The sequence below is a fragment of the Balaenoptera borealis genome (genome assembly GCF_965194805.1).
Source record: "Balaenoptera borealis genome assembly, chromosome: X".
Classification (NCBI taxonomy): Eukaryota; Metazoa; Chordata; class Mammalia; order Artiodactyla; family Balaenopteridae; genus Balaenoptera; species Balaenoptera borealis.
In genome coordinates this window covers 40,398,646-40,418,646 of record NC_138881.1, presented here as the reverse complement: position 1 = coordinate 40,418,646, position 20,001 = coordinate 40,398,646, and the positions used below count along the sequence as shown (strand labels likewise).

The 20,001-nt window shown below is 38.1% G+C and overlaps 1 long non-coding RNA gene across 1 annotated transcript in view; it reads right to left on the bottom strand.

Annotated features, from left to right (window-relative positions):
- LOC309621214 overlaps positions 1–16,391 on the bottom strand; it is a 632,915-nt gene extending 616,524 nt beyond the window's left edge. The window contains exon 1 of the long non-coding RNA XR_014239828.1: positions 16,069–16,391. This is a non-coding gene — a long non-coding RNA (uncharacterized lncRNA). The remainder of the gene's footprint in view (positions 1–16,068) is intronic.
- Between the last annotated feature and the right edge of the window lie 3,610 nt (positions 16,392–20,001).

Below are 20,001 nucleotides of genomic sequence, written 5' to 3'. Positions count from 1 at the left end.
ATGCCAGACGTTACCACTGGAGGAAACTAGGTGAAGGGTGTAAAGGATCTCTTTGTATTATTTCTTACAACTGCATGTGAATATACAGTTATGTCAAATAAAACTTAAAAAAAAAATTCTCCCAATGTCTAGGTTAAAAAAAAACACACATGTTCCAGTTTGGACAATAAATTATATGCTCACACTAGTTATCACCTCTAATACAAAAAATTTGTGGAAACTGCTGTTGCTAGGTCTACACACTGTTGCAGACATGAAGAAGTGGGGGGAGGGGGTACTGCTCATGGAGGGAAATTCTGTAGGTAAGAGTGACTGGTGAAGTGTCCTGCTGAGAACTGTCCTCTGGAATCCCTGTTAGGGTTTCTTGCTTCAGGGGCAAAGCAGTAGAGAAACTGATTGGATGAGGAGGGGAAGAGAAGGAGGATCTTGCTATTCCATTGTTGTTTCTAGCAAATTTGAGTTTTCTTGACATTCAGGGGAAGTGGTGACACTTGGTCTTTTGGTATTTCTTACTTTGTAGACAGAAAAACACATTTATATGAGAAAACATGGTACAAGTTGAAGAAGAGAAGAGTCAGGAAGGCTCAGAAACCCTGGTGAGAATTTAAACCAGAGTCCTTCATTGTAATCTGACCCCGTGATCCTAGGAAGAAGATGGTCCTGGAAAAGAGATTTACACAGGGATATCTGATCACTTTAGCCAGATCCAAATGATTTTCAATCATGCTTTCCCATTTCTCCTTCCTTGTCCATAGGCTTTCGCTCCTATTTCTTCTGCTAAAATAAGACCATCTCTTCTTCAAATGCTTCATAAACTTGGGACCAACGATGTTGCAACTTTTAAAAATTATTATTATAATGAGAAGGTCTATCCTCATTCCTTTCTCCTGCCCCAAAGACAGGTACCCATTACTGAGACAACTTCTAAAGAGAAATATTCCATCAGAACCAACAACCTCCTAAAGACATGATAACATATTTGTTAGTCTGAAATCTGAAAATCACTTTCTCCAAAAGTCTCAGACCCTAGAGTTCTGTTGTTAACTGAGAAGGTCTTTCTCCGCACTGCTTTCTGTATTCAGAATGATTCACATGACACTGGCATTTGCAATCAGGATTTAAGCACATCTGATCCACTAAGACAACATGCCGTGTTAGTAGACAGTTACAAGGAGAAAACTATAATTGTTTTGATGACAATAACTGAGGGCAATTATGAAAAGTTCTAGAATATTATATTCCTCTTGGGGAAGCATGAAAAATCTATCACTTGCAAATTTTAAGAAAATGTGCTCTGTGCAACTTACAATTTTCCCTCACACCTGCTCCTCCTCCTCCACTATTCCCCAAGGCTCTAGTGGCATTAGCCACGGTCACTTTCTGCCTACTTCAGCACTGCTCAGTGTGAGCCTGGGAGACCTTTACCCAGTCCTACTACATTCCCAGTTGGAGACAAATGAGAATCTCTGCCACCAACAAGTGAGTCAGGAGTTACCTGTGTAACCATCAGTCTAACATTCTGGGTGTCTCCAGCTGTAAAACTGAGCTTTCCCAGAACTTCTAGATTTCACCCAATCCCTTTGGACTGGGCACATCCCATCTCTATCTGCCAGCATGGGGACCAGTCTCTAGAATTGGTGACTTTCTCCTCTTCCCAGTAATCCCCCACATACACACACCCTAGGTATAGCAAGGCTCTTGTGTTGTTCTCTTTAACTCCCTCTCTCCTGAACCAGTATTTCACACAAAAATTGCTCATAATACCTGTTAAGTAAATTCATTGAAGAAAAGCCATTCCAAACAATACCTAGTGAAACAAAGAAGTAAATTGCTCTTGCAAATCTGATTCTGCTTATAATCTTGGAAGACCTAATGAGCTGAGAGAAGAAGGAAACTAATTCATTGGAAAACACTAAAGTTACAATAAGGATACAAGCAAAACATAAGTACCACCACTAAAATAAAACCACAAGATGATAATTCATGGGGCCATACTGATTAAATAAAAAGTACCCCAGAGTTCAGACTTCTGGAATAAATTATTTTCCAAAGTGGATAAATGGGATTCTTCCCTCCCACATTTATTTTTCATGTGGAAAAAATCACCTTGAGTCAGAAAGTTTGGACAAAAAAAGTGACCTCTTTATTCCACTCCTCCCAAAAATTAGATATTAATCTGAAGCTGACTAAAGCAGGAAGCTGTAGAAAGGAACAGATGTCATGATGAGTATTCCTTTCTGCTCATTGCTCAGGCCCCAGATGGCAGTTTATGCAGTTAAAACATCCAGGCTTCCAAATGGCCAGGAAAGGAGAGACTCTGAAAGGTGAAGGCTCCTGTCTTCACTGAGAGCAGGAAACTCATAGGGCAGACAGACCTGACCAATATCCCCTCAATCTAGAAAATTCCCACCATAGTCTTCAGCTTTGTTATTGAAGTGAGAAATTCTGCCTCAGTTTACAGCCTAATAACTTATCACATCAATTGCCTGGCGAAGCATACAATACCTCCTTTGGAGTCTGAATTTATATTGTACATCCCCAACCAAAAGGCTCCTAGAGAGCCCATGAATGGGTTTTAAGGGATTTCTTAACATTGTAAGTAAAACTTCAAGTTCATGTGCATTTACCTGAGAAGAAGGTCCAGAAGTTCCAGCAGATTCTCAAGGGAGACTCTGACCCTCAAAAAAGTCAAGAGTATTAGACCAGCCCTAAAGACACTCCATGACTCCATTGTTATCATAATTTCAAGGAGAAATAAACCATAAACTTGACCGGGGCAAGATCTAAGTTCACCTTCAAATCCAGGGGGAATTTACCCTCTGTCTATATATCTAGATCCATGATGGTGACTTCTCTGGACTCCATTATTTTTTATCCTCAGGATACAAAGTGAAATGAACATTCGCAGGACCTGGCTTATAGCAGATGGGCTCCCAGCACTGTGACCTTTCATTTCCCAGAATTCTCTGACTCCAGTGTCACTGGAAGAAGTGGAATGATTGAATAAAGAAAAAATGGAGGGGGTTCCTGCGAGGGTTCGAAGGAGGGAATAAAGCTGAAAGAGAAAAAACTGGGTGGGAAGGAAGGCATGGAGAAAGGGAAAGAATATGAGCAAGAAATGAAAGGAGAAGAAACATGGAGAAGAAAAGAAACATGGGCGGGAGGTTAGAAACTGACATGAGATATGAAAAGAAGATAGAAGGAAGGGAGAAGATAGAAGGCAGATAGATAGAAGGAAGATAGAAGGAAAGGTTATGGGAAGAGAATGAGAGTTCTCTGCAAGAAAGGGAAAAAAGTAAAGAGGGTTATTTGGGGGAAAGGAGGATAAAGTGAAAGGATATGAGAAGTAAGAAGAACGGAGGGATGACAATATTTTAAAAGTGTACGAAGCACTACTAAGCCTAATTAACAAGTGTGGATATCACCAGAGTCTATGTTATAGATAATATGATGGACCCCATGTCTCTTAGTAATAGCCAAGTTGAACAAACTTACACAGCTGGGCCAGAGAAAGTGTGGCACACGACCCTTTATGCGGCCCATGGCCCACTTATTGAAGAGAGACAGGGGCAGGGAGTGAGGGGGCGAAGCTGAGAAGGGGAACTGTCGTCCTGCTGAAAGTTGTCCCAATGGCAGTTGCATGGATCCTTTTTAAGCCATTGGCTAGAGCACAAAAGGCCTGTGACGAATCAGGCAAAGACGCTACACAGTCTGAGCTGCTGTCCAGGAATCCCCACTCTTACCTGGTCACCTGGGCCATGTGCACCCTGGTAATACCAGCCTGTGCCCTGTACCTCCCCCACCAAAGCAGGAGGGGCAGCTGTATCAGGTTCCTATGGGCTGGGGGGAGTAGGTACAGTCAGGGCAAGGAACAGCCTTGCAAACATGCGCAGTAGATGGTGCCTGCCCATGTGTTAGCCCTAATAAGCACCTGGCTGGGTGGGTCAGTGTGGGTTGATTAGGAGGGGGCGTATTCTGCTGCCCTGGGGCTCACCTGCCTTCATATGCATCATGTTTACAGTGTGACTAGCACCTCTATAAAAACGTGATGCTTTGGTCAGTGCACAGCCCACAGACGGATGCTCTGACAGTAAACGTTAGTAGGTACTTTATTGGTAGGCACAAGCAGAAGGCACTTTAATACGTGATCTCTAATCCTTCAGAGCCTGGAACAGCTTTTATCGGTAAAGAAGCTGGCCTAAGGGCACATAGCTAGGAAGGGGCTTAAACGTGGCGGATGCTGAGACCCTAGCTCTTCTCCTTCCCGCTACACTGTGCTGCCTTCCTCTTTAGGAGAGACTCCCCCACTGAATGGAGCATCTCATTCATTTGGGTATTGCAGTAGAGGCCCCCTTTGTGTTTCAGAATAAGAGCTTATTAGGGCTCGAAGAAGATTATAAAGTTTCCGAGTTGTGTTTCCACCATTTCAGATGGGCTTAAGAAGAGGGGAATGTATACTTTGTTAGTGGAATATACAAATTATTATTTCTTTCTACAAATAAAGTGATTTATCCTGTTGATTTAACCCTTTAACCCTGGAAGTTGATGGAGCCCAAATCTGAGAATCACCACAGAAGCCTGTCGCTAAGACCTGTCTGGCCCCGTGAAATCTTTGGGGACCGGGGGACACAGTTCCTCCCCACCTTCTGCTTTCCGCACTAGAATTTCAGCCAGTGTTGACCCGCTGCTCCAAGTTTGCTTGAACCTGGCAAGTTTACACATTCGCTGATTTTTACTTCAAAACTTTGTGGTTCAAGGGCTCCATCTTGAGGCATGTTCTATCTCTCTCAGTGCCTCTGAGTCTGGGGAGAGATGCAAAGCATGATGAAGAGTTTTGCTGCAGAGCGCAGTGACTTCTATTTGCTAAATGTTTTCTTCAGTCTTTACAGCAAAAATTCAAGCTACAGAAAGGTGCCTGCTAAAAAACTAATTCAGGCTACAGGACAACGACACGGTTTTGAACAGGATTCGGGATAGGGTTACAAATGATGGCTCCTCCTGCAAATATATTTATCTTTTAACAATAATCACAAAGTGAAAGCCACTTTTTATTTGTTTGTCTTTACAATAAGCTGTTTTCTCCAGTTGTTGGGAACAGTTCACAGAAGCCACACTATTAGAATGGCTGGGGTCCACAGGAAATCACAGATGAAATCGGCAAACAGTCCTGAGAGCTGAGCACCGCCCCTCCCCGCCCCCAATTTAAAATCCTCTGAGACCTTTCGTAGGATCCTACTTCCAAGGGAGCAACGAGAAACACAGGCCATGATTCAGCCTTCCAGATATAGGTGGGCAGGCTTCCTGACAGCAAGCCCCTGGACCAACTAAGTGCCCTACTGGCACTGCTCTCCATCCAGAGGTCCAAATGTAATCCTTCTCTCCTCTCGCTTTCATCCATGTAGCCGATCAGTTGCCAATCAAAGCACTGTTGTTTCAGCCTTCCAAATATCTCTAGAGCTTTCCCCCATCTGCGTTCACTACACTGGTCCAGAGCAACATCCTCTTTCGCCTGAGCTACAGCACAGCATCCTATCTGCTGTCCCCACCACCAGTCTGGAACGACCTTTCTAAACCATAAATCTGATTGTTATCTAATTAAATAACAATCCTAATTAAGTCCCTCAGTAACCTCCGATGGCCTTTAGGATAAGGACTAAAATCCTCAACGTGGCCTTCAAAGGCCTTTGTGACCTGGTCCAGCTTTCCTCCCCAGCTCCATTTCCAGCAACATCCCTTGCTCCCCCCCACCGCCATTGTTCTGTCACAGCCTTTCTTCTCTTCCCCCTCCAAGCCACAGTGTACACCCTGTACCTCGGTCTGATTCATTTCCTCCTTCTCTTGCACCCTTCACTTTCTGTTTCTAACTCTTATCCTTATCTGCTACTTCCTCCAGAAAGCCTTCCCTGACTGCCACAGGAGGTTATGCCTCCCAGCTAAACCTTCTCACACTACGTTATTTATAAGAAATATACAATAACATATATTTTATGTTTTATATTATTTATATAACAATATAATGTATACTAATTATGTAATATATAATATAAATTATATATTTACAGAAAATGCAATTTATTACAGATCTTAGTAGCCTGACTCTCCTGTTAGACTATAAGCTTTGTAAGTGCAGGGGTTGTTCATTTTATTTCCTGTCGCATCCACAGTGAACAACACATGTTACCCTTTCGGTAACAACATCTATGGCTGGCGTAGCCTCAGCAAAGTCATTACCATTACTGTGTATTTTTTTTCAATCCACTCCCCACTTTTCCCTTGCTCTGCTCTGTATCATGGTGGTTTGAACTGTGCAAATTACATTTCCCAGGCTTCTGGTTAGATTCAACCAGTGGGAGGCCCTGGCAAAAGACTGGAGAGAGAGAAAGCAATGTATTTCTCCCTTGCTCATTCATTCTCTCTCTCTCTCTCATATTCTCTCTTTCATATTCTGAAAGCAGAATATGAGTGGCATATCCAGCAGTGGCTGTGTCTTATCATGGCCCCAGCTGTTGCTGGCCAGCCCCTGCCATGATTCCAGCCCCCCAGAGTGACCCTGGCTCCTGAGCTCCGCTAACACTATCTTTTCCATTGTCCCTTCAGCGCTGGGGATGCTTCGCCAATTTGCTCTTTGGGCTCTTTTAGCACCTTTGTAATTTCATCCCCACTATTCAATTCCTTTCATTAAACTATCTGCTCTAATTTCTTTTTCCTGACTAGTCTCTAACTTACATAGTTACTGAAGCTATTTTCTTACATTTAGAATTCCACCTGACATTCATATATGTTGAAGAACGTCTATATGAAGCACACAAATTTGGAATAAATCTCACTGAACAAAGACTGAAATCTATGTAAAAGGGCGTGCTGGAGAGGGAGTGTAAAATCCTAGATTTATGGAGAGGAGAAAGGACCTCGAACATGTAATCAAAAGAACACTGCCTTGTGCTATAAAGTTTGAACACCAAAGTTTGTTGTAACTGACAGGCTCTAATCTCTAAAGTGGAAATGCAGAAAGGGGACCTAGGATGAAAGGAGGAGGGAAAGAGTGGTATAGGGACAATTTTTCTGGGAATATCAAATTCTTAAACAGATGACTTCAAGCTGAGGGGTAATTTTCAGCTTGGCACTATGAAGCAAGACCCAGGCAGAAGTGAAAATACCATCAACTAAACAGTAATTCTCAGTAGACTGCAGGAAACTTTGTTCCCACAGAGAATAATACAGGAGTAATAACCTGTCCCCTAAAACAGTGGGGAAAACATTTATAAGGGCCTAGGATAAAATAGAGTCTGAGAATCAGCTGAATCTTTGAAAGCCAAAAAATTACAGATGAATAATAAATAACCAGAAAAAATTCATGCCCTCAGGTGTAGAAAATCAGCTTATCTGCGTTTTGACACTGAAAATACTGTTTCTAAAAAAATTTCATTCGAGCCCCAGTAATGTGTGGTTTTTAATAATTCCACTTAAAGTTGGCTGAAGTTTTATATTTTCACTATTATGAAGAAATTCTCTGAAAAAAAAGTTAAGCATTTTTTATGACCATTGGCTATTCATTAAACCAATAAACAGTCAGTCAGTAGATATTTTTTAAAATTTTCAGGCTAACGACATAAGAAAATATTCATGATTCATTGGTAAATTGAAACAAGTGGAGCCTGAAACAAGGATTAGAAGGCAGTTTATTTAGGAGTGATTCCTAGAAGCAGGAATGTGGGAGTAGGAAGAGTGAGATGTAAGAAAGAGGAAAAGCCAATAAAGGGTATTTTATTGCGCTGGTTATCTCTGTGGACATCTGAGGCTCAATACTATTGGGGATCCTCTCCAAAACCATATAGAATAGTGTATTATAATTATCCTTCTGAAGGACAGAGGCTGAAGTATTTATCTACCAACTCCCATCCACATTGGTTAACTCTATCAGGGGAGTTAACGCCACTGAACCTCTGGATGGAATAAGCAACCTCCTGAAGCTTCAGAGAAAGCAGAAGAACTGAAAGTCTCTGGGGTGGTTGAGATGGGAAGTTGGCAGCATGCATGGGAAATGTCCACCACAGCCAAAGTCAAGTGAGCCAAGGAGATGTGACACAAGGCACAAAGCAGTATGTGCTACAGTACCCCCCTTGCACCACCCAGATGTGCTTCTGCCCAAACAAGGTGCACTCTGTCACTAAATAGTCAAGGTGGTGGCCAGCTGCAGTCTCTAATAAAAAACTTAAGACAGAAGGGTTAGTGGAACGAGCTAAGGTCTTTGATAGTGCCACTAGGCCCAAGACTGTAATTGATATTCATCAACTCATTCTTCTGCCACGCATTCCAGATTTCCTTTACTCTCAGAGTCAGAAGTTCAATTGACCTAGACTGCTTACCAAAGAAAGTAACTACATATTTTTTAATTGTGTAATTTAGATGTTTCATTAATTCAGATTGACCTCACCAATTAATTCCCAATTAGTGATTATTTGCTATAGGGTCTCTTACACTTATGGAGTGGAGGTGAAACAGAAAAATGAACATACAGTAGCCAGATCTTAGACAAGGCATATTGGAAAAAGTAAAGTCCAATTCTGGGATATCATTCTATCTGTCTCAAATAAAATGAGACAGTAAAATGATAATATATGATATAATTATTACAATAAGTTTGGCATTAAATATCAAATTTTTCTAACCCACATAACAAAATGAGTTTCAGGAGACCCAGTTTACCATGAGCAAAATTAAAGTTAAAGCCACCAGGATAGGAATTATGTAAGCAAATCCCCTACTCCAGATTACCAATTTTGCTATTTTTTCCTCTCAGATCAAAAACATCTCTTTCTGAGTGAAAATTATCTAGATTATAATTTTTAAGTGGCAATAAATAGGACCCAGGGAGTTACTAAGTACTCTCCAAATTAAATGCCAAGCCTGTTTGAACAAAACTGAAAATGTGAGAAAATCCAAATATGGCATCAACACTAAATAAATCAACTTTGGGCAGAAGCAGTTCAAACCCAAGCACTGTATAATTGCATCTACCACACTTGTCTAAGCTGCAATTTCACTTCAATGTACTGCTTTTGGGCCCAAGAACCCAGCAATTCTTAAGTCAAACATTTATGATATTGATGAGCATTGCTGATTTCTGTTGCCACTGCTCCAAGGATTCATCCAAGCAGGTTCTGCTTCCTGAATGGACCTTATCACTAGCAGGAAGGCCAAGTGCTGGTGATTTGTCACAAATATATTTCCCATCCTTAATGACTCCATTCACTGGCCAGTTTATGATTCAGAATATGGGAATAAATCCCTCAGAGCTTCCACTCCAGGTAATAAATCTGACTTTTCAGACCCCCAGGCATACACGTGTATAGCCTATTTATTTTCTCATTTCCTTTCTCACCTCTTATCCACATAAATGTTCTGTTTATGCACCAAATTCACAGGGATGCATGTGGCATATGGTCTGGAAACAGGATAAAATATTTGAAATAAAGATATATGGTTGGAGTAGAAATAGTTTATTTAAGTCTTTAAAGACCTTTAGAAACAGCTATCAAAATTATGCTATACCTTCCCACAGAACTGTAAGACTGGGTTAACAAATATTATAAGTTTTTCAAATTCTATTCCGTTTAAGAAGAGTGATAAGTTTTTTCATATTCAGTTACCCACCTCTACTAAAAAATCTTCAATAGAAATGACATTTTCCCACAGTCTGCTTATATTAGACAAAATTATCTCCAAGTAAAAGTACTAACTAAATAATAACTATCATTCCACATTGCAGTTCAATGAGGAAAGGATGGTCTTTTTAACTAATTTACTGGATAAATTAGATAGCCATATGGAAAAAAGTGTATTTAACTCTTACAACATTCTTTATTTTTAAACAATCCAAACACATAGTATATCTAAATGTGAAAGGTAAAACAATAAGCCTTTCCAGAGGAAAACATAGGAGAACATCTTCGAACTGGCAAAGATTTCTTAAACAGGACATAAAAAGCACTTGCCATGAAAAAAAGACACATAGTATTATATCAAAATTAAGACATTCTATTTATCAAAAGAGACCATGAACAGAGTAGAAGTCAACCTACATAGTGGGAGAAGATATTCATGATACATGAACCCAAAAAGGACTCATATTTTTAATACATAAAGAACTCTTACTAATCAATAAGAAAAAGACAACATAATAGAAAATTAGGCAAAATACTAAAAAATACTTCATTATTGAATAACAAAAAAAGGAGGAGAAGAAAAGATACTCAACTTTCCTATTATCTGGGAAATGTAAATTAATACCACAATGAGGGTGCTTCTGGTTCCAGCCAAGATAGAGTAAGCCCACTAAAACATTTCCTACTGATTATAAGTAAAAATACTGGACAAAATACTGAGGACTTAAAAGTAAACAAAAGCAGGAGGAATTTTTTAAAAGGAGTCAAAACTTGGAGAAGTGATTCATAGAGAGGTGAGATTTTCTGTTCTTTTCTCTTTCTTTATTTTTACAGTATTGCTCTGAAGGCAGTCTCCAGTTGTGGGGCTGTGAAGAGGCACCAATATGAAAACTAAAACTCAGTTAGAAAATCCATCTTTCTGGCCAGAGGAATCAAGAGAAAGGGGTCCTGTGGTCCAAAAAGTGTGGGAGAAAAAATCTCCTTTGATCTCTTTTTTCTGGCACCTTTGCCCTGAGGGTGGGTCCCAGTTACAGATCTGCATTGCAGTGGCAGAGAAACCAAGAAAGAGAACCCTGAGAGTCAGAAAGTGTGGGAGGAATTCCAAAGAGAAGAGAACTGGAGAAAAGGAACCCCTAATTCTCTGCATGAATCCACAGAAGTCCTGGGCTCATCATCACCCTTGAGTTGTGCACGCACAGTAGAGACACAAAGAAGCAGATTAAAAGCTTTGAGAATTGAAGTACAAGTCAATCTACTGGCAAGTCTCAACCTAACCCTGAGTGGCACATATGAGGGACAGACCAAAAGAAGCATAGCAAAGGCTTAATAAACCAGAATGAGAGTAGAATCATCCCCTACTTTTGCAGTGAGGTAAAACTTGCGGTCTGAATCTAACTGGGTTAATTACTTGCTAGACAAAATAAATCAACTTTCTCCAGAGAATTATAACAGGATCCAGAGGCTGCACAACAAAAGGTTCAAAATGTCCAGATAAAGTAGAAAATTACACAACATACAGAGAATGTTTTAAATGTCATCCATTCTCAACAGATGCCAACTTTGCAATGATCCAGATAATGGAAATATTAAAGACTTAAAGCAGCGATTATAGCTATACTCAGTGAAATAAAGATAAACATATTTGATATGAATGGAAAGATGAAAGTTCTCAGCAGAAAAATAGAAACCACAAAAAAATCAAATTTAAATTTTAAAGCTGAAAATAAAATATCTGAACTTTAAAAATTCCTGGATAGACCAAACAGCAAAATGGAGATGATAGACGAAATAGTCAGTGAATTTGAAGATAGACAATAAATATTATCCAATATAAAGAACAGAGAGAAAGATGTTTTTTAAAATCAAGAGAGGCTCAGAGACTATGGAACAATACTTAAAGATCTAACAGCTGTATCATTGGAGTAACAGAAGGAGAGGTAAAGGAGGTTAATGAAAAAATATATATTCAAAGAAATACATATTCTAAGAAATAATGGTGAAAAACTTCCCAAACCTGGTTTTTACAATTTCATAATTGTACAAATAATTTTACAAATTCAGGAAGCTCTATGAATGCCGAACAGAATAAACCAAAGAGCACAACACCCAGACACATCATAATCAAACTTCTGCAACCAAAGATGGAGAAAAAACCTTGAAAGCAGCTAAAGGAAAACAACATATGACGTACAGGGAAACAACGATTCATTAAAAGGAATGCAGATTTCTTATCAGACAACTTAGACGTAAGACAATGGAACATTTTTAAAGTGCTAAAAGAAAAGAAGCAACAACACAAAATTCTATGTCCAGAAATATCATTCAAGAATGAATGCTAAAGAAATACATTCTTACATGAAGGGAAGCTAAAAGAATACATCCCCAGCAGACTTGTTCTACAATAAATACTAAAGGCAGTTCCTGAGGCCAAATGAAAATGATACTAGGAAAAAAATAGAACTTCATCAGTGAAGAAAGACCAATAAAAATGATAAATACCTGGGAAGATATAATAGATTGTGTTTCTCCTCTTAAATTCTTTTTTAAAGGTATGACTCCTGAAAGCAAAAATTATAACATCTGGTGAGGTTTCAATATATGTAGATGTAAAACATATGACAACTATAGCATAAAGGTCAGGGGAAAGATAAAGGGACACATATGGTTGTAAGGTTCTACATTTTACTTGAAGCGGTAAAATATTGGGAAATTAAAACAAAAAAACCTTTAAAATATCTTATGGATTAAATAGGAAATCACAAAGGAAATTAGAAAATATTTTGAATTAAATAAAAATAAAAACATGACATATCAATACTGGTGGAATACAGCTAAAAAAATGCTTAGATGGAAATTTAGAGTATCAAATGCTTATATTAAAAAAGAAAGTAAGGTCTGAAATCAATAATCTACTCAAATCAAATGTCTGGGAAATATGGCATTATGTTAAGAAAGGGAGAGAAAGAAGTAGATGTTGGAAAGGTAACCAATATCTTCAGGTTTAAAGGGTTCACTACATCCCTAGAAATATCATTCTTGCTCATTCTTTTTAAAATATTAGGTATAAAGAAAATCCTACAAACACTCAGGCATGAAAAACAAATTACCAACAAAGGAACAAAAAGCAAGCTGAATTTAGAGTTCTTTTCTGCAATACAAAATGCTAGAAGACAACAGCTAAATATCTAATAAATTGGAGGGAAAAGGAATATGACCCAGTTATTTCATATCATTCATAGTTGACATATATGTATGTGTAGACAACAAAAGGTCGACTCACATATGGAAAGCCTCAAAAAATACATTCCTTATATATGCACTTTTGAAAAACTTGCTTGAAAATGAACTCCATAAGTTGAGAGATAAGGAAAATAAAGAGCTCAAGAATAGGTAAACTGTATTACAAAAGGATCAACAGGGAACATCAAACCTCTTAAACCAAAAATTAATGTAAATTGTTTTTATGGATTCGGTTGTGAAACTGCATGTAATCGTCAACAGTCATTCTTAGAAGACAGTCATTCGTAGAAGATATAACAGACATTCTTTTTTTTTTAACAATGCTGCTATTTTATTATGCAAGGGTATATGAGTAGCCTAACTACACAAACTTCAAAACCATGAAGTCTATTAGCTTAATTTATGTCTGTATCTCAACAATCTACTTTTAGCATATTATTATTTTGTTTTTTAACATTTTTTTGGAGTATAATTGCTTTACAATGGTGTGTTAGTTTCTGCTGTATAACAAAGTGAATCAGCTATACATATACATATATCCCCATATCTCTTCCCTCTTGCGTCTCCTACTCACCCTCCCTATCCCACCCCTCTTGGTAGACACAAAGCACCGAGCTGATCTTCCTTTGCTATGCGGCAGCTTCCCACTAGCTATCTATTTTACATTTGGTAGTGTATATATGTCCATGCCACTCTCTCTCTTCGTCCCAGCTTAACCTTCCCCCTCCCTGTGTCCTCAAGTCCATTCTCCATGTCTGCGTCTTTATTCCTGTCCTGCCCCTAGGTTTGTTAGAACCATTTTTTTTTTTAGATTCCATATATTAGCATACAGTATTTGTTTTCCTCTTTCTGACTTACTTCCTTCTGTATGACAGACTCTAGGTCCATCCACCTCACTACAAATAACTCAATTTCATTTCTTTTTATGGCTGAGTAATATTCCATTGTATATATGTGCCACATCTTCTTTATCCATTCATCTGCTGATGGACACTTAGGTTGCTTCCATGTCCTGGCTATTGTAAATACAGCTGCAATGAACATTGTGGTACATGACTCTTTTGGAATTATGGTTTTCTCAGGGTATACGCCCAGTAGTGGGATTGCTGGGTCATATGGTAGTTCTATTTTTAGATTTTTAAGGAACCTCCATACTGTTCTTCATAGTGGCTGTATCAATTTACCTTCCCACCAACAGTGCAAGAGGGTTCCCTTTTCTCCACACCCTCTCCAGCATTTGTTGTTTGTAGATTTTTTGATGATGGCCATTCTGACTGGTGTGAGGTGATACCTCATTGTAGTTTTGATTTACATTTCTCTAATGATTAGTGATGTTGAGCATCCTTTCATGTGTTTGTTGGCAATCTGTATATCTTCTTTGGAGAAATGTCTATTTAGGTCTTCGGCCCAATTTTGGATTGGGTTTTTAGTTTTTTTGATATTGAGCTGCATGAGCTGCTTGTACATTTTGGAGATTAACCCTTTGTCAGTTGCTTCATTTGCAAATATTTTCTCCCATTCTGAGGGTTGTCTTTTCGTCTTTTGTATGGTTTCCTTTGCTGTGCAAAAGCTTTTAAATTTCATTAGGTCCCATTTGTTTATTTTTGTTTTTATTTCCATTTCTCTAGGAGGTGGGTCAAAAAGGATCTTGCTGTGATTTATGTCATGGAGTGTTCTGCCTATGTTTTCCTCTAAGAGTCTGATAGTGTCTGGCCTTACATTTAGGTCTTTAATCCATTTTGAGTTTATATTTGTGTATGGTGTTAGGGAGTGTTCTAATTAATTTCATTCTTTTACATGTAGCTGTCCAGTTTTCCCAGCACCACTTATTGAAGAGGCTGTCTTTTCTCCATTGTATATTCTTGCCTCCTTTATCAAAGATAAGGTGACCATATGTGTGTGGGTTTATCTCTGGGCTTTCTATCCTGTTCCATTGATCTATATTTCATAACAGTCATTCTTAAAAACAATCCTTGAATAGCCATAATACAAGCATAAGTCTCCAGATAAGGAAATAATTGGATCAAAGAAGTAAATGCCTTTTTAAAAAGTTTCTTGTTTTTAAATAGAGAGGGATTGTTTAAAGTGGCATTTTACTCTTGACTCAATTAGAGAAATATTTTCCAACTCTTTTGAAAAAATTAAGGTTAAGAAAATTAAAATATGACGTACTGTTTTTCATTTAATCTAAAGTAAGAAACTTTTTTTTATGTACCACAAAGAAAGAAAAAAATGCTGCCAATTAAACTACAGCATATCATCAATTATTAGATGCATTTTAATTCTAGAAGTACTAAAATGTTAAAAATATTTCTTAGAATTTATAAAATATATTGTTTTCCAAATCCCTGGAAATGATAAAAGCAAGATTCAAGTTTATGTAACAAAAGAATCATAAGAAAAAAACGTAAAATAAAATAGCAAAAATACGAGCAAACCCAGCAGGTATAACAACAAATATTTATGAGTTAAGTGCTTTATTTAAAAAACAAACACTCTTATACTACTGGGATAAAATAGTAAAATAAAATGATAAAATGTTTAAAACTTTAAGAAAAGAACAAAAAAAAAAAATAAGCCAGGTGAAGCGAAAAAAAATTAAGTAGGACAAAAAGGTTCATTTTATAATAAATATGTGATTTAAAATGAAGATATGGTGGTCATAAAACACTTGTGCTAAATAACACTACATTAAAAAATACAAAACAAAAACTTTAAAAATACAATAATAAAATGACAAGACAAAATAATACTGGAAAATTTTAACTGATCATTCTTATATTCAGGCAAAAAAAAATCCTAAGGATGTAGAGGATCTGTATACATAAGCAATATGATTAATTTAATAAATATATACTACCTAATCTGCAAAAGAAAATAAACCTTTATCAATGTCCATGTAAATATTTTTAAATGACTATATATTAGACCATGAAATAAACCTCAGTAAATTCCATAAAGCAGATATTTTGCAGGTTATATTCCTAACCTCAGTGCAAAAAAAAAAAAAGATTTAAAAGAAATAACATTTCAAACAAAATAGTTATTCAACTGCTTGGAAACATAAAATTTTCTATAATTCTTGGGTTCAATGGGAAATGAAACATTATTTATCAACCACTTAGAAAACAATGAGAGCTAGTCCAATAAATCAGGTAAAGACCACCTAATAGAAAATCAAGGGGCTTCCCTGGTGGCGCAGTGGTTGAGAGTCTGCCTGCTAGTGCAGGGAACACGGGTTTGAGCCCTGGTCTGGGAGGATCCCACGTGCCACGGAGCGGCTGGGCCCGTGAGCCACAATTGCTGAGCCTGCGTGTCTGGAGCCTGTGCTCCGCAACAGGAGAGGCCGCGATAGTGAGAGGCCCGCGCACAGCGATGAGGAGTGGCCCCCACTTGCCGCAACTGGTGGGAGCCCTCGCACAGAAACGAAGACCCAACATAGCCATAAATTAAAAATAAAATAAATAAATAAAAAAATTTAAAAAAAAAGAAAATCAAGCAAAGAATATTGGTAAGCAATTTAAAGAAGTCTTAGTAGTTAATAAATAAATGAAACTACCCTAACCTCACTAACAATCAAAGAAGTGTACATTAATATAAAATAATAATGTGTCTCTTTATATACCAATTTTGTAAAAATTGGAAAAGACAGTTCCCCTTTGGTGTTGAATAAAGTATTAGAAAGCATACCTCTTGGAGGTAATGTAAACTGGTAAAACAACATGTGAGGGCAATTGGCCATTAATACATATCTATGATATATTAAAAGGGAAATCAACTTACAGAACAATATTTGTAATATGATACTTATAATGTGTAAGCCATATACGTGTGTATACATATCTAATGTATATAAATATAAATGCACACAAACACATATGTTGGTAAATGTATAGAAATGGGTTGGGAAGGATATAGTGTACCAAATCATTAACAGTGTTTATCCCTGGATGAGGAAAGGGTATTATGGAAAAGGAATGCAAAAAGAACAAATGTCACTTTTCTCCTGTATATACATGTATGTGTTTGCATTTTGATAATGAACATGTTTTCATTTAGGGAAAAAGTTACATTATTACAATAAATACATTACTCAAAAAAATTCACAGGCTGGTTCCAATGTTCTGAGTCAAATATAGCTTTAATTGCCTTATTATTAAGCAAAAATAGGATAAAGAATTAAACTAAGATTTGACACAAGTAGTCATGAAAATCACAAGTAAATAAGAAATCAAATTATGCAAGAGAAAAGAATTAAGATGAAATAAAAACAGAAATGAGTGAATTAAATAAAACAGAATTGCTAAGTAAATCAAAAAATTGCCAAGTAAATTAAAGAAAAGCTAATTAGGTAGACAAATTTCTGGTTGGTTTTACCAGGAAAAAAAACCCCTGAAAATACAGAAGCATACAATTGAATAAAGATGAAAATATAAAAACTGACATAACAGAGATAAAAGAAACCAGCAGATCTTATAGTAATTGATAAAATATGGATGCATTTTATTTATTCATATACTGCAGCTATATATAGTATTTCATCTGCAGTTTGTCAAGGTTCTTGTACTCAGATCAGTCATTTTTATGTTTCTTAGTACTTCTAAAGCTCTGATTGCACGTAGACATTTTTAAGAATAAAATTATTTGTTAAATAAATGCTTAAAAATGTATGTTATTCTTATCAAAACTTCTCTGCAGAAATGGATATTTTAGTTACTCATTGTAGACATTCTAAGCTTAATTTCAAAGCGATTAAGTATATAATTGCCCAGGAATGCAAGCATCTCTTATAAAGAGTTGCTACCCTCCTGGCACTTCCAAAGTCACATTTATGAACTAGTAAGCCCACTGGATGCTTACCAGTTGAGCAACTAAAGCAGTCATGTAGAGAACACATCCAGCTATTTGTTTGGTAAAACATTTTATATAAAGAAGTTATAGGATCCAGCAATCCCACTCCTGGGCATATATCTGGAGTTCTGGTTCAAAAGGATACATGCACCCCAATGTTCATTGCAGCGCTGTTTACAATAGCCAAGACACGGAAGCAACCTAAATGTCCATCAATAGATGAATGGACAAAGAAGATGTGACACATACACACAATGGAATATTACTCAGCCATTAAAAACAATGAAATAATGCCATTTGCAGCAACATGGATGGACCTGGAGATTATCATACTAAGTGAAGTAAGTCAGAGAAAGACAAATATCATATGATATTGCTTATATGTGGAATCTGAAAAAAATGATACAAATGAACTTATTTACAAAACAGAAACAGACTCAGACATAGAAAACAAACTTATGGTTACCAAAGGGGAAAGGTAGAGGGGGAGGGATAAATTGGGAGTTTGGGATTGACATATACAAACCACCATATTTAAAATAGATAGCCAGGGACTCCCCTGGTGGCACAGTGGTTAAGAATCCGCCTGCCAAGGCAGGGGACAGGGGTTTGATCCCTGGTCCGGGAAGATCCCACATGCCGCGGAGCAACTAAGCCATGCACCACAACTACTGAGCCTGCACTCTAGAGCCCGTGCTCTGCAACAAGAGAAGCCACCGCAATGAGAAGCCCGTGCACCACAAAGAAGAGTAGCCCCTGCTCGCCGCAACTAGAGAAAGCCTGCACACAGTAACGAAGACCCAACACAGCCAAAAATAAATTAATTAATAAAAAAATAAATAAACAAAATAGATAGCCAACAAGGACCTACTGTATAGTACAGGGAACTCTGCTCAATATTTTGTAATAACCTAAATGGGAAAAGAATTTGAAAAAGAATAGATCTAGGTATATGTATAACTGATTCACTTTGCTGTACACCTGAAATTAACACAACATTGTAAATCAACTATAGTCCAATATAAAATACAAATTTTTTAATTTAAAAAATAAAAGCAGGAGATTGGTTCAAGATGACAGAGTAGAAGGACATGTGCTAACTCCCTCTTGCGAGAGCACTGGAATCACAACTAACTGCTGAACAATCATCAGCTGGAAGACACTGGAACTCACCAAAAAATATACCCCACATCCAAAGACAAAGGAGAAGCCACAATGAGATGGTAGAAGGGGCGCAATCACAATAAAATCAAATCCCATAACTGCTGGGTGGGCGACTCACAAACTGGAGAACACTTATACCACAGAAGTCCACCCACTGGAGTGAAGGTTCTGAGCCCCACGTCAGGCTTCCCAACCTGGGGTTCCAGCAACAGGAGGAGGAATTCCTAGAGAATCAGACTTTGAAGGCTAGAGGGATGTGATTGCAGGACTTTGACAGGACTGGGGGAAACAGAGACTCCACTCTTGGAGGGCACACACAAAGTAGTGTGCACATCAGGACCCAGGGGAAGGAGCTGTGACTCCATAGGAGACTGAACCAGACCTACCTGCTAGTGTTGGAGGGTCTCCTGCAGAGGCAGGGGGTGGCGGTGGCTCACTGTGAGGACAAGGACACTGGCAGCAGAAGTTCTGGGAAGTACTCCTTGGTGTGAGCCCTCCCAGAGTCCACCAATAGCCCCACTAAAGAGCCGGGTAGGCTCCAGTGTTGGGTCGCCTCAGGCCAAACAACCAACAGGGAGGGAACACAGCCCCACCCATCAGCAGACAAGCAGATTAAAGTTTTCCTGAGCTCTGCCCACCAGAGCAACAGTCAGCTCTACCCACCACCAGTCCCTCCAATCAGGAAACTTCCACAAGCCTCTTGGATAGCCTCATCCACCAGAAGGCAGACAGAAGAAGCAAGAAGAACTACAATCCTGCAGCCTGTGGAACAAAAACCACATTCACAGAAAGATAGACAAGATGAAAAAGCAGAGGACTTTGTACCAGATGAAGGAACAAGAGAAAACCCGAGAAAAACAACGAAATGAAGTGGAGATGGGCAGCCTTCCAGAAAAAGAATTCAGAATAATGATAGTGAAGATGATCCAGTACCTCGGAAAAAGAATGGAGGCAAAGATCGAGAAGATGCAAGAAATGTTTAACAAAGACCTAGAAGAATTAAAGAACAAACACCTAGAAGAATTAAAGAACAAACAAACAGAGATGAACAATACAATAACTGAAATGAAAAATACACTAG